Source organism: Chelonoidis abingdonii, chromosome 2, assembly GCF_003597395.2.
Source record: "Chelonoidis abingdonii isolate Lonesome George chromosome 2, CheloAbing_2.0, whole genome shotgun sequence".
Classification (NCBI taxonomy): Eukaryota; Metazoa; Chordata; order Testudines; family Testudinidae; genus Chelonoidis; species Chelonoidis abingdonii.
Window position 1 is genome coordinate 128,170,565 of NC_133770.1, and position 13,517 is coordinate 128,184,081.

At 43.0% G+C, this 13,517-nt stretch overlaps 1 long non-coding RNA gene across 1 annotated transcript; it reads left to right on the top strand.

Annotated features, from left to right (window-relative positions):
- The first annotated feature begins 881 nt into the window (after positions 1-881).
- LOC116824558 (uncharacterized) lies at positions 882-13,018 on the top strand. Its single transcript, XR_004373659.2, has 3 exons — positions 882-941; positions 7,100-7,246; positions 12,118-13,018. It is a non-coding gene; the product is annotated as an uncharacterized LOC116824558 (long non-coding RNA).
- Positions 13,019-13,517: the final 499 nt, after the last annotated feature.

Genomic DNA, 13,517 nt, shown 5'->3' on the forward strand with positions numbered 1-13,517 from the left:
GTGATGGTGCATGATTATCAGGGACTCAATGCATGGCTTCCAGAAATTGTGCACAAATGGTTCTTTTGTCCTATCCAGTACAAGTGGCACTCTGTTTTGGTGCCACCACATTTAAGATTCAGGGGTGACTCCGTAGCTGACAACAGAGGCAAAATTCTGGGATCCATGTGATGTTCAGATATTGATGCTCCAGCTTGATGTAACAACCAGTAATGTTGTAACAGAAAGCAACTATGCTAAACAACCAGCATCATTTGAAGGAATGTCAGAGTCAGACATTGCTGTGGACACACTATTTCCATGGCGGATTGTTCAAAATGTTGGCAGTCACTATTCAGAAAGGAACACAAATAACCTCAAAAGACTTGCCTTGTTACTGGACCTTGGGTTGCTCCCCCACAAATACTTCTGATGTTGTTGTGCCCGTTTGATTTCAGGGTGTGGGGGAGGAGAGAGTTGACGTATTTGAATGTGTTGAGCAGTGTTGAATCTGTTTATGTGAAATTGCAGTTATATTTTCTTAGGGCTGAATCAGCTGTTAAATAGTAGATGCGATGTTTTTCTTCATTCTGTATGCCAGGGGTCCGCAACCTATGGGACGCGAGCTGATTTTTAATGGGGCGCTGGAGCCTGCCGGGACCCCAGTGTGCCATTAAAAATCCTGCCGGCGCGGCAAGCTGCAGGGTCCGCGCTCCATGGCCGGAGCGCCAGCCCAGCGCAGCAAGACGCCGGCCCCTCCTCTGCCGACGCGCGCGCGCGCGCGCAGCGCTCTGGGGGTGGGGCTGCGCGCTCCCGCGGGGCAGCGTTCGGCTCCGTGGGGAGGAAAAACAGGTCTCAGCTCACCCGGAGCCTCGCTGCCGCGCGCACAGCGTTCTGAGGGGCGGGGCTAGGCTGCGCGCGCGCGGCGGCGACAAAACTCCGGATGAGCTGGGAGCATCATGGTAAGGAGTTCGGGGCTGGGGGGCAGACAGGGCGCAGGGTGGCTGGGGTCCCCGGGGGTGGTTAGCAGTGGAGGGGGGGTCTCTGGAGGAGGCAGTTAGGGTTGGGGCATGGGAGTCCAGGGGTCTGTTAGGGGGTGGATAGGGGTCAGGGCAGTCAGGGGACAGGGAGCAAGGAGGGGCCTGGGGGGCCGTTAGGGTGGGAGGGTCTCTGGAGGGGGTGGTCAGGGGACAAGGAGCTGGGGGGAGTTGATGAATCGGGAGGAGCTGTCAGGAGGTAGGGGTGTGGAAAAGGGTTGGGGCAGGCAGGGATTGGGGGGGGTTATGGGTCCAGAGTTCTGGGGGTCCTGTCAGTGGTTAGATAGGCATGGGAGTCCAGGGGGTTCTGTCTGGGTGCGGGGGTGTGAATAAGGGTTGGGGCAGTCAGGGAACAGATGGGGATAGGGTCCTAGGGGGGCAGTCAGGGGACAAGGGGCAGGGATGCTTAGATAGAGGGTGGGGTCCCAGGAGGGGGTAGTTGGGACAAGAAGCGGGGGGGTTGAGGGTTCTGGGGTGGGGCAGTCACCCAGCCCTCTGCCCTGACCCTTCCCCCCCACACACACACACATAGCCCTGAGCCCTGTACCACCCAGCCCTCTGACTCCTTCACCCCCCCCATGACCTCAGCCCTGACTCTGACACCTCCATACATACCCTGACACCTGCACTCCCTCACATGCCCTCTGCCCTAACTCTTGCACCCTGCACATTCCCACCCCCACCCTGAGCACCAAACGGGAGCTCCTGCACCCCCACTCACATTCCCACCTGCACCCCTCACACCAAATGGGAGCTGACCAGGTAAATGCCTCCACACGCAAACCTCCTGCCCCAACCCTGAGCCCTCTCCCTCATTCTAGCTCCTGGCCAGACCCTTCACCCCCAGCCCTGTGCTCGGTCCACTTCCACCCTCAGCTCAGTGCAGAGAGAGGAAGAGAATGGGCCAGAACCAGGGAGAAGATAGGTACCCACTGTATGTGGGCAGGGCCGGGACTGTATACCAGCAGCAGGCTGAGCGGGTCCGGCAGCTGAGATGCCGGCTGGCAGGAGCTAGTGGATGGAACCCTTGAGCAGCAGTGGGCTGAGCTGCTGTTGGTCTGGGGTCCCGGCTGCTGGCCCCGCACAGCCCGCTACCAGTCTGGGGTTCTGGTTGCCAGACCCTTCCCAGCTGGGGTCCTGGCTGCACGTCTCACTCAGCCCACTGCCGGCCTAGGTGAACAGAACCCCAGACTAGCAGCGGGCTGAGGGGCTGGCGGCGTAAGATCAACATTTTAAATTAATTTTAAATGAAACTTCTTAAATATTTTGAAAACCTTGTTTGTTTTATAATACAACACTAGTTTAGTTATATAATACATAGACTTGTGGAGAGAGACCTTCTAAAAAACATTATAATGTATTACCGGCACAAGAAACCTTAAATTAGAGTGAATAAATGAAGACTCAGCACACCACTTCTGAAAGGTTGCCGACCCCTGCTGTATGCAATAGAATCAGTCAGCCGTCCTGGCTTCAATGTATGCACGTGCTTGTGTGTGTGGTCAGGATTTGTGATGTGTCCACAATTCACTACACTGATCTTTTTTTGTTAACCTCTCAAGTGTGCCACGACTATTCAAAAATAATCATGGGCAATTCAGTTAATTCATTTGCTAATGTACTGAATGCCTTGGGATGCAAATCATCATTACCAGATGATTTCTATATTTTCCACTTGGTCTCTTTATTAGTAGGTATTTTCAGGGCCTTCCTTCCCTCCTAATTGTTCAAACTTATTTTCTGTAGCTTTTTAAAACGTGTGTGTGCGCGTGTGTGTGTGAAAAAGCTCTTCTTCCCCTTGGCACTTTGGCTAGCATCAGTTCATTCAGACATCTACTGTTCTTTTCTTTTCCCTGAAAGCATTATCTGCACCTGAATATTCTGGATGTGTTGTCTCTTACTTCTCCGTTGTCCAATACATGTTTTCTTTTATCCTTTAAACAGCCCTGCAAAAAGCCATGTTGGAACATTTTTATTTCTTTCTAATGTTGCTTTCGCTTCCCCCAAAGTAACGATAGTCTGTGCATCAAAGTCATAGTGTCTTATAGAATTTCCCAGTCTTGTTTCATAATGGTTAATTTATTATACATCAGTCCATTATGCTTTGCTATCTAGAGACCCGATTTCAAAATTAAGTGAATTGAAAGACAGGACTAGACTGTTCTTTTAAAACATGCCTCTGAGTAAGGGATGGTATGTAGGCACACCACCTCAAAGCAAGCCACACCACCTTGACACTATGCTTCTTAGGGTAAGGCATATGTTAAGTGCAGCCCTTACTCTTATCCAAGCACTGGACCTGATGTGCAAGGTTAAGGGAATTATTACTCCTTCCCACAACTTTGTGTGGCTGTGTATGGCCAATGCACAATTTCTATTAAATTTGTTGTTATATTAAATGGAGGAAGTACGAACTGAGAAATAGTTTGTCAATACTGCAGATCCCAAGATTGGCTCTATGTGCTTCCCATCCATATGGAGGGTGGGGACGGAGGGAAGTAGCTATGGGACATATTTTAGAACTCTTTGAGACCTCTTTGATCCAGTGACCAACACATTAGCCACTCTGGTCTTGGAGAATCCATGGAATGTTTGATTTTTACTCAGCAACATTTCACTGAGTATGAGAAGTGTGTGATTAGCTTCTGAGCTGAAGGCACTTTGGTCATGTAACAAGTGTGGGAAATGATTTCTCAATGCAGCTAAAATTATTAAAGCTCAATTATTCATGCCAATACATTACCTGCCCCCTCTCCTCACTGACAGCCTAGCCACCACTTTCAGATGAGATATTGTACTTAGTCAACAGACAGCCCTAGAGGTAGCAATTAATAATTAAATACTAGTTTATGATAATTACATGATAACTCTATTGACCAGACTCAGAACAGAATATGTCTTATGCTCCAGCTGTATTATATAAAATGAATGTTCCAAGCACAAGCGATAACTGGTATGATATAAATACAAATTCCTAAATAAAAGCACCACTAGTTACATCTTTTGGCAAAACCTACTAGGACCATAATCTTCAAAAAGTGTATTTAAAGAAAACTGAAGAACACATTTTAGCGCACATTCTTGCCTTTTGTAATTGCACCAAAGTCAATAGAATGAAACAGGGAATAATGCTGTCATTCATTAAGGCCAACATTTTCAAAAGAGGTCTCTGACTTTGGGCATCCTGAACTGAGTGCTTCAAAACTGGGGCATCCAGAAATCAGCAAGCACTTTTGCAAATTCGTTAAGAACATAAGGACAGCCATACTGGGTCAGACTAAACGTCCATCTAGCACAGTATCCTGTCTTCCGACAGTGGCCAATGCCAGGTGTCCCAGAGGGAATGAACAGAACAGTTATTCATCAAGTGATCCATCCTTTGTCACCCATTTTCAAACCTCTTTACTTTCAAGCAAATAATCCTCTCAGTTATTTATCTCATAATGTTGTAAACCAGAACAATGTTGATAAATGCAAACCAATGCATATTGGAAAACATAATTCCAACTAAACATACAAAAAGATGGGGTCTAGATTAGCTATTCTCACTCAAGAAAGAGATCTTGCAGTCCTTGAAAACATAATATGCAGTGGCAGTCAAAAAAGCTAACAATGTTAGGAACCATTGTGAAAAGGATAGATAATAAGACAGTAAATATCATAATGCTGTTGTAGGAAGAGGGCCTGAAACATAAACCCATGTATTAGAGGCCTGGTATAAGGCTTGAGGCCTGGCCTAAAGTAGTCAAAACTTTGCGTCGGAGTCACCAATGTTGTCAGATGTTCGGCTGCGTGAGTGTGTTGTCTCTGTGTGTTGTCCTAGCTGTGTGCAGATAGCTGGCACAGCAGATCTCGAGCGAACTGCCCAATAAGACCACAAGACGTGATTTACTAGTGAAGGTGCCTGGCCAGGTTTATTGTCGACAAAGCATGGTAAAAGCACTTGGCAGACTACGGGGATACTAAGACATGTATGCTCGTGACAATGGATACAACTCAAGTCAATGGCGGGACTTTCCACTGCCTCCTTGGCTGAACAAAGACACTCCCTCTGAGATACATCTTTGTACACCAATACAAACGAGTTATGTATCACCCTTGATATATCAGGATGCCACTCTCTGATGTATTAGGGCACCACCCATTGCCTTGTACCTGTTGGTTTGATCAAAACATTTCTATTCATCATGCTGTCATCCTGACCTTATCCTTAAGATGGGTCAGCATGTTCCTATTATCTTTGGAGAACGTGTTTGGTATCAGGGTGTTCTGGTACCGCCCTTCTGGAATGTGCTTGCGTGAGTCCTTTGTGCCTAGCAACTCTAGAAATATCAGCCCTCTGCTTCCCAAATTCTGTGAGCAGGGCCTGCGTCTTGCTCACAACTTAACATTGCTTTATATTAGCTAAGCTTTGACTACTTGAGCTCAGGCCTCATACCAGGCCTCTGATACATGGGCTTATGTTTCAGGCCCTCTTCCTACTACAAATGCCACTCTGTAAATCTACAGTACACCCACCCCCAAAAGATGTATTAGTACTGGAAAAGGGACAGAGAAAGGCAGCAGAAATGATTAAGGGTATGGAACAGCTTCCGCAGGAGGAGAGATTAAAAACTCAGGAAACACTACTAAGGTGTGGGGGAGGGGGAGGGGATGTGATAGAGGTCTGTAAAATCAGGAATGGTGTGGAGATGATGAATAGGGCAGTGTTATCTACCTTTTCATATAACACAAACACAGGGGATCACCTAATGAAATTAATAGATTGGAGGTTTAAAACAAACAGAACTTCTTGACACAAGGCACAGTCAAACTGTGGAACTCATTGCCAGGGGATGTTGTGAAGGCCAAAACTATAACTGGGTTCAGAAAAGAATTAAATTAATTGAGGATAGGCCCACCAATGGCTATTAGCCAAGATGATCAGGGATGCTCTGATGTCCCTAATCCTCTGACTGCCAGATGCTGGGATTGGACAACAGGGAATGGATCATTCAATACAGGAAAACCTTTGTTGTCTGGCATGTTGGGGAAACAAGGGTGCCAGTTAATCAAAAATTCCAGTTAACTAAGAGTTATACCTTACCAATAGAGAACCAATGTTAAAAGAATTAGAATACAATAAAACGAGTAAAGTATAAAATAGTAGTCCAGTAGCAGTAGTACTGCAGTGCAGAGTGGTTAGTTTCTTGAAGCACTTAGGTGCATACAGGTAAAGGTTTCTATACAGTAGGTTATTTTATGATGATACATATTACTATGGGCAGCACATGGCGTACCCCCAGATAGTTAAAAATATACTTAACACTAAAACTATACTGAACATAAAATGTAATCTTTCTTTGATCATTCAGAAGGCACTTCAGGATCTTGCAGTGCCTCAGGGTCATCATTACCAATATCAATTATCATTGTAGATGTGGAAAGTGTAGGAGACTGGGCTGAATCTGTAATAACCCTATGATATACCCTGGAAACTGCTTTTTTGAATAAATCCCTGATATCACCTTGCTTATTTATCTTCTGCCTCTTTTGCATAAAAGTAGAGTGCAGAATGTGCAATTGCATAACCTCCTGGGCAGTATACCAGTCCTGGTTACTAGATTGAAGATTTGTATTGTGAGATATCAAAAATGCTGGTTAATAGAGCTTTCTTGTTTGATAAAGTGCCGGATAACACAGCTTTTACTGATATGGCCCCATTCTGTTCATTCCTTCTGAAGCATCTTGCATTGACATTGTCAGAAGACAGGATACTGAGCTAGATAGAATCATTGGCCTGACCCCAAATGGCCATTTTTATGTGCCAACATTTAATATCACTAGCATCTAAATTACTTTTCTCCATCAGGGGTCTTCCCCACATCTGTCTTCCCTGTTTTGATACCAATACCAACATGCATTTCTAGCTCTGAGTGATGTTGGAAGAAAAACTTCGGGGGAAAACACCAATTCTTGATTGCACAATGCCTTGCACAATATGTGTCCACTTATATTCATGGCAAACAAACAGAGAAGTTAACATATTTTTATGTTTTTATCTTTTATCTAAGGTTGCAATATAACATTCCTTTATTTCTTAGAATCCAGAACTCTAACACAAATAACAGAGGCACACAACAGGCTGATCCATAATGCAGAAGAACACAACTCAACACACCTGACTCTAAAATGGCTCTTTGCAGACTGACTGCACAAGACCCAGATTGCATGCTTCCCTTCAGAGCCTCGTAAGTGGAAGTAGGACCACTTATATTTAAAGTAATAGCTTATAAGTTTAATACTGTTTTCAATACAACACAACTTAAACCTGTGTAAAGTGAATGTGGTGCAGAACTCTACCATTTGGATTTAGCAATATTTTTACATTCATGTAGATGCAAATTACTACACAGTGTGTAAAACAGGGGATAATCTGAGGCCATATGCATAGATATGTATATGGAATATATGTGTATGCACTGAATTTCAACGTGTACTTCAGAAATTGAAAATATAACAAGGAAAATGAGCCCCTGATAATCCTGGTGAAATGGCATCAAAACATTTTTACAAAGCCCTTTATTCTACATATCATCCAAAAAAGCAGTAGTATTCCTAAAGACACATTGCTCCCAGAAAAAAAGGAGGGCTACAAAGTACTAAAACTAAGATTTTTTCAGCTGGACCCATACACTTTTATCTGAGTAATAGCAGTAGATGATCCAGAAATGGGCTAAGATGACCTATCAGTTTGCCAAAGCCTCAGTTCTCCCATTTTAGTTTTGTCAGAATCATACCAAAGAACCATTCACTAAGACAGACTCATACACTGTCTGTCTTATTAAGAAAAAGGACCATCTGCCTTTTCTCTTCAGTATTTTTTTTTTGGGGGGGGGGGGGGTTGTATTTCCTTCTTCTTCATAACAGTCGTTCCATAATGAGCTTTTGTGTTGCCTTGAAGCAGAGCGCTGTCTTTGTTGGACCAATTGAGAGGCTATAAATCAGTTCTCCTCCACCCACAGAAGGGGGAAATCCAGGCAGTGAGATGGCTGGAAGGCTGAGTTGCAAAGAGGCCGTTGCCTTCTGGGAGCTGAGAGAGGAGCCTTAGGTGGGAACAGAGAAATTGTAGCAGTGTGCAGACCATGGACATGGGTGTAGGCCTCAAGCTAATCCCCAGCGTGACCAGGAGGAGGTGCCAGTCCGGCATTGGGGGCTGTACCCCATGACAAAAAGAAGTTAAAGTCATCAGAAGAAAATCCCTGGCTGTCAGAGCTAAGGACAATGAGGATTTTTATTTTTATTTTTTTAGTATATTAGGAACAAAAGGAATCCTAAAAATGATATAGGCTCATTTCTTGATGGAGATGGTAAAATTGTTAATAATATATAAAAGGAAGAAGTGTTCAATAAATATTTCTGTTGTGTATATGGAAAAAAGCAAGATGATGTACTTATATCGCATAGGGATGATGAAGTACCTTCCATTCCATAAGTAACCAAGCAGGATTTTAGATAATTTCTACCAGGGATAAAATTTTAAAAAAGAAAACGCAGACAACTAGCACCAACGAGTCCTAAAAGAGCTGGCTGAGAAGATCTCTGGCCCACTAATATTAATTTTAATAAATCTTCAAGTTCCAGGGAAATTTCAGAAGGTTATAAAGTACTAATATTGTACTGATATTCAAAAAATGCAAGCAGGATGATTTGAGTAAGTATAGGCCAGTTAACCTCACATCAATCCCAGGCAAAGTAATGAAAGAGATGATAAAGAATTCAATAAATAAAGAATGGGAGTAATTTCACTACCAGTGAACATGATCTTATGGAAAATAGATCTTGTCAAACAATTGCCATCTAATTCTTTGATAAGATTAAAATTTGGTTGATAAAGGTACTGAACAGACAATGTATTTAGAATTTTATAAAACATTTCACTTTATAAGGCATGACATTCTGATTAAAAAGTTAACACTATACAATATCAATAAAGCACACATAAAATGGATTAAGAACTCGCTAACTGCCATAGTTATCCATGTGGAACCGTCATTGAATGGGGATGTTTCTAGAAGGGTTCTGCAGGGATTGGTATTAGGCCTAACACTAGTCAACATTTTCATCAATGAGCCAGAAGTTAATATAAAATCACTGCTAATAAAATTTGCAGATGACACAAACACTGGTAAAGAGGTAAATAATGAGAAGGACAGGGCAGTGATGTGGTATGTCTACACTGCAGTCAGGTGTGTGACTGCAGCACATGTAGATTTACCCAAGCTAGCTGCTGTATAGCTAGCCTGAATAACAACAGCAGCGAAGTTGTGGGCAGTAGTTTGGGCAGCAACTCAGGCTAGCCGCCTGAGTACATACCTAGAGACCTTGCAGGGGCTTGCACCGGCCACGCTGCCATCCATGCAGCCCTGGCTTTACTGCAATTGTTATTTGAGCTAGCTAGATCAAAACTAGCTCAGATATGTCTACGTATGCTGCAGTCACACTTCTGATTGCTCTATACAGGTATGTCTACACTGTAATCTGGATGTGATGGTAAAATAAACCCATTCAAACAAAATGCATTTTAATCATCCAAATGCAAAGTTATTACTCTAGGAACAAGGAATGTAGGCCATATCTACAGAACAGGCGACTATATCCTGGAAAGCAGTAAATTTGAAAATAATTTAGAGGTCACGCTAGACAAGCAACTCAGCTTGAGCTTCAAGGGCAATGCTATGCAAAAAGGGATAGTGCAATCCTTGAATGTATAAACAGGAAAGTAGTGAGTAGGAGCAGGGAGGTGATTTTATCTCTATGTATGGCATTGGTGAGACTGATACTGAAATACTGCTTACAGTTCCGGTGTCTACACATTAAAAAATGATGTAGAATAATTGGAGAGGATGCAGAAAGCAGCCACAAAAATGAGAGAAAATGTCTAACAGTGAGAGATTTAAAGAGCTCTATCTGTTTAGTTTATCAAAGAGATAACTGAGAGGTGACTTGATTTAACAGTATAAGTACTTCCAAGGGGAGAAAATAACAAAGCTCTTTTATCTAGTGAAGAAAGTCATAACAAAAACTAGTAGCTGGAAACAGGACGGGCACTAGTGTTTTTAGCACCCTAGATGCACGGCCATTTCGCCGCCCCGCACACTGGTCCACGGCTCTGGTGGAGCTGCCGCAGGCGTGCCTGCGGGAGGTCCACTGGAGCTGCGGGAGCAGCAGACCATCCACAGGAATGCCTGCGGCAGGTCCACTGGAGCCGCGGGACCAGGGGACCCTCCGCAGGCACACCTGCAGCAGGTCCACCGGAGCTGCCTGCCGCCCCCTCCCCTGGCAAAATGCCGCCCCCCAATAATCCTGGCGCCCTAGGTGATTGCCTAGGCCACTGTCATAAACAGATAGCTAAGGGTTAATGTTTCTTTCACCTGTAAAGGGTTAACAAAGGGAACCAAACACCTGACTGGAGGACCAATCAGGAAACCGGATTTTTAAAAGCTCAGGGAGGGAATGTTTGGGTCTGTGTCTTTTGTCTGTCTCTTGGCTATGAGAGGGATCTTTCTATCTTCAAGCTTCTAATCTTCAGTTTCCAAGTTGTGAGTACAAAGGTAGAAAAACAATAGGCTTTTATTGTTTTTTTTGTATTTACATGTGTGTAGTTGCTGGAATGTTTAAATTGTGTTTCTTTTTGAATAAGGGTGTTTATTCATATTTTTCTTTTAAAACAATGACCCTGTATATTGTTATCTTGATACAAGAGACCATTTTATGTCTTTCTTTTCTTTTATATAAAGCTTTTCTTTTTAAACCTGTTGGATTTTTCTTTTCTAAGTGAGGCTCTAGGGGATAGAAATCCCTGTGCAGGATTATGGTCTCTCTCAGGGAAAGACTGGGAGAGAACAAGAAAGGAGGGGAGGTAAAGTGCCCTCTCTATTTTGTAATTCAAGGAGTTTAAGTACAGTAATCTTCCAGGATAACCACGGAGGGGAAGCCTGGGGAGGAAGTAAAGAGAAGACAAGAGGAGGGGCGTTATTTCCCTTTGTGGTAAGACTCAGGGCATCTGAGTCTTGGGGTCCCCCAGGGAAGGTTTTGGGGAGACCAGAGTGAGCCAAACACTGGAAATTTTTGGCTGGTGGCAGGGCTATTAGATCCAAGCTGGTAATTAAGCTTGGAGGTTTCATGCAGGCACCCACATTTTGGACTCTAAGGTTCAGAATTGGGAATTATGCTTTATGATAGCCGCCTAAATGGAAGCGCCGGCCCTGGCTGGAAACTGAAGCCAGAAACATTCAAGTTAGAAAGTAGGCACAATTTTTTTAACAATGAAGGTGATTACCCACTGAAACAAACTAGCAGGGAAAGTGATGGTTTCACCTTCTCTTGATGTCTTCATACCAAGACTGAATGCCTTTTTGGAAAATATGTTTTTACCAAACAAAAGTTATTAGACTCAAATTTAGTGGCTTGTGAGAAATAGGAGGTCAGACTAGATGATCTAATGGTTCCCTCTAACCTTAAACTGTATGTTTCTATGAATGTTCTGATGTTACCATATGAAAACATGTCATGCTCCTTCCTGCTACAGCATCTCTTGCCTCTGCTTTACCAGCAATAATTAATTTCTTGTAACTCAGGCCTTGTCTTTTTGAGCATTAATTTAGATTGTGTAAAAACTCAGTCACTGGAGAAGACAGAGGAGCATACTTTTCCTTTAATCCTCCTTATGTGATGAGTCATATGTGTTTATGATTCATTACATAAAAAGGATTACAGCAAAAGTTTACTGCATTGTCTTCTCCCAGTGACTCAGTTTTCACACATACTTCAGACAACAAACTTTTGCACAACATGAGTCAGGCTGATTAATCTAGCAGACATTCCAAGTTAATGAACAGACAGCTTCCTTTCTAATGCCACCAGCATTTGACCCAGGTTCTCATCAGTCTTTTACTGTTGTGTATGGCATTATTAGGACATACTATGTGCAAGGAGCAACTATTCTAAACAAACATTGAGGTTTTGTGCTAGCATGCAAAGTGTGTGTATAGTATATAATATAGTATAGTGTAATATAGTGTAGTCGCAAATATGATCACATTCCTCTTTTGTATTTCAGAGCCTGAGACACATTTGCTTTCTGATTCCCTGGATAAGTATTCCAAGTCACGGTCAGTGCTAGAATAGCTCTTCTGTCAAAGCTTGGAACAGCTGCCTCAAATGATACAAGAGATGCATGCTCACCAAAAGCCAAGAACCCACTAAAAGTGGGCACTGAAACAGTGTTAAAATATTTCACTGTTTTGCTCCTGGTAATGTCTTTGTTGCCTGTATTTTCATAGTGTGATATTGTGCAATTTCCAGATTTTGAAAGTTGTGTTTTGTGAGGACTCTGGCTTGGTAACTGGCTATTTTTATTCTAGAAAATTGAGTGGTGTGCTCCTTCATCAGTAGAGATGAAAAGAGAGACCATTACATTACTCATGTGAGTTTTTCTTTTCTCCTTCAGCCGTGTACAGTGCTCTGCTCTTGCACAGCTCTTCTTCAAAGTCTCTATTTTTAAATCCAGTTCATGAAGTTCTTATGGATTTCTTTATAAATGCTGCATTAACAATCCAGCCACCATAACAAACAGGACACCAATAGATAATGGCAAGAGAACACAGAGCTAGTATAAGCTCCATATAATAAAAAGTTATTCAGAATAAAAATGGTGAATCACACTGTTGGTTGAAATCTCCTGTAGCAATGAATTATTCAACATATAAATGGTGGGAGTTTCACTACCACAGCATCACTAGACATTTGATAGAACTGAGAAAATCACTATTTAAATACAGGGAACATAGAAGCTTTGCAAGCCCCCTGTAACAATGGGAAATTCTTCATTTAAATTATGAAATTAGCACAAGCCTGAGACTTTCCTGTGGATTTCTGTATGTAAAGCTGCAATTTGCATACCTATGAATATGTACAATATAAATTACTGCATATAAATAAAGATCCGTATAGCTGTCTCAGTTCTTTTTCATGGATTTATGTATATGTAAATGATGCACTGTCCCACTTTGAGTATCACCCAAAACATGGATTTCTTTCTATATAAAGCTGCATTAATATTCTAGTGTTGTTTAAAGCAGTACTGTAAAATCTGTGGTCAATGGATCTCTTGTCCTCAAGGCTCTACATGACTATGATAAAAGCAGATCTGATATGAGCGGGGATCTCTGAGTAGCAACTGTCCCTTCCATGATGCAACTCTTCAGAAGCAATCCCATTGACCACCTATTCTATTGCAGAGGACAGAGGAGAGCAGCTCTGCCTGCTCCATTGCATGATTCCCTGCCAGGAATTGAGAGCCCCAGCAAGACCAGATAAGGAGTTCAACAGAGCCCCAAACAACTACCCAGGGTGGCCCAGGAGAGAGAAAAAAGAGGAAAGTCATGAACCAGTTATGACTTCCTATTCTCTGCCTTAGTGCAGCTAGGAGTAGCCCAACTCACCCCAACAAGCCATTCA